This window comes from Sinohyriopsis cumingii, chromosome 15 (genome assembly GCF_028554795.1).
Source record: "Sinohyriopsis cumingii isolate HCF-2022 chromosome 15, ASM2855479v2, whole genome shotgun sequence".
Taxonomy (NCBI): domain Eukaryota; kingdom Metazoa; phylum Mollusca; class Bivalvia; order Unionida; family Unionidae; genus Sinohyriopsis; species Sinohyriopsis cumingii.
The window spans coordinates 65,203,255-65,205,824 of record NC_142975.1 but is presented as its reverse complement, the minus strand read 5'-3'; positions in this window follow the sequence as shown (position 1 = coordinate 65,205,824).

Here is a 2,570-nt window from a genome sequence, read left to right as displayed (position 1 = left end):
ATAAAGACGTTTCTCCACAAGCGATTGATATCCCATACCTGCATATTTCATGGCTGCGGTTGGTTAAAGTAAATCACGTGACAAAGGATGAGACTTTTATTTACCTGTGTGAAATCTACCTTACGAATCAGCCAGAGCAGAGAAAGGTCAATCATTGCTTTTTTCTGAACTGTGGACAAAGAGATGGGTTGGGCCCAAGGGATGGATTTGATGGCATTGGCTCCTAGACATTTATAAACTTGACATGGCTGCTTGAGGCTTTGAAAACCTTAATTAGGAGGCGGACATGTGCTTGGCGATGAGAGACATACAGATTCAACGTTTATCCATGCTTTTAACTGATGCTATGGAGAAAAACGTTATCTGGTAAAAATGAAATTAAATAGAATTATGTAAATTTTTACCACCTCTATTGCCTGTTTTATTCCTTTGATTACGAGAATTATTTCTGAGTTGGTGCATTAATGTCGCAAGTTATTGCTCAGAAAGCAGAGAGACAGAAAATTCGATATTTCTAGAAGGACTGCTGTTTAATGGTCTGTATGGAACAAGACTTGAGACCATAGGTTATAAACTCTGCTGCACAGAAAATGGTGAGAAACATTTAAGAATTCGCGCTGTACTTATCATTATAGGAGATTACAGAAACAGATAAAGTTTTCTGCAATGTATTTGACATTGTCCCAAATACAGTTAAGCTTTCGATATTTATTGAATCATGGTTAGAAACGTCCATAAAATTATACATTCAACTTTTGGTTAAAGTTGCGGCTTTACAGATTCTTCATCATCAAACAAAAAGCAACTATCTTTTGAGAATTATTTCCCAAAGTATTTTTAAGTGACTTTGAACAGTACCTCAAGGAAATGAAGTTTTTCAAGTGAAATTATTATTTCTGCGCTCCTGATTCTAAATATGGTAATTTCAGAATATGGAGAAAAGCGTTATTATCTTTGAATGTGCAAAACCGTTGCCTACGCTTATCTATTAAAATAACCCACACCCCTATTTTTTAGAATCAAAGTTAGTTCCGCTTCGTGCTTTCTTAAATATAATAGTAGTACGCTGCTGCCGTTAACAGTTGTACTCCTAATGTTCTGTGTGGCGTTAAATAACTATGAATGGTGGTGCCCAGATGATGTTTAGTTGGTTGGTTAGTTTAAATCAGCACTTTCAACACAACATTGACTACATTATGTCCAAGAAATATTAGCAATGTGCATTTCGAAGCAGCCAAAACGGTCTGGACTGTGAGGTTGCCGTTGAAAGAAAATTCTTTCAATTAGTACATCGTCAGTATGATATTATTCAACAAGAAAGTTAAATTTGTTTAACATGATGTTCAGATTTTTAAAACTATGATATGACTATATTATACTTCAACATACACGGTGTTTGGTCATTTGGTCGTTATTCTCTTCCTTCTTATCTTTTTGTCTAAAAGTGAACATACCCGTTACAAGTCATAATGTTTTTAAAAGGAGAGTTAACTCAGGAAATTAAGTTCAAAACTGTCGACTTGAACTTTCTTTAAGTAATCATATTTGCTTCGTTTAGAACTTAAATCGAGTAACGATACGTTTTATTGATGAAATTAAAGAGAGTTGTAGATTCTGACAGGGCCATTTCTATTGACCTGTTGTAAAACAATGGACACGGAGTGTATTCATATATATGTGAAACTAGTTATGACGCCTTATAATAGCTATTTTCTGGTTGCTAAATATTGTACTTTTTAATATATATGTATGTATGTATATATGTATGTATATATGTATGTATGTATGTATATATATATATATATATATATATATATATATATATATATATATATATATATATATATATATATATATATATATATATATATATATATATATATAAATTTACATGTATAAACATATATATATATATATACATATATATACATACATAAACATATTATATATATATATATATATATATATATATATATATATATATATATATATATATATATATATATATATATATGTGTGTGTGTGTGTGTGTGTGTGTGTCTGTGTCTGTGTCTCTGTGTGTCTGTGTGTGTGTGATGCTGAGTGACTACATTCAATGGGCTTCAGAGGAAATATAAGCCTTAAGAGGCATAGGTTTCTACCAGGTTTCTATGAATTGACAAAAAATATCTGTATCTTTTGTATAAAAAAAGTTGTCGGTCAATTTTATTCAAAACTGGACCGTATATTTACTCAGTCCTTCAAAAAGCCACATTTTTAAAACTTTGTAAAGTTTTTCCTTTCATATGAATATTTAGAAATTTTAAAAAATTAAAATATTATAGTGGTCTTTTGAAAATTAACGTTGGAGATAGAAGTTGTTTAGTAGTTGTATGTGGGATGCTGCTGCTTTGATTGTTATCCCCAAACATATAAGATCCCAAGAAATGATGTTGTTATGCCCAACCATGTAAGATCCCAAGAGAGAATGTTGTTATCCCCAAACATGTAAGATCCCAAGAGAGGATGTTGTTATACCCAGCCATGTAAGATTCCAAAAGAGAATGTTGACATACCCAATCATGTAAGAT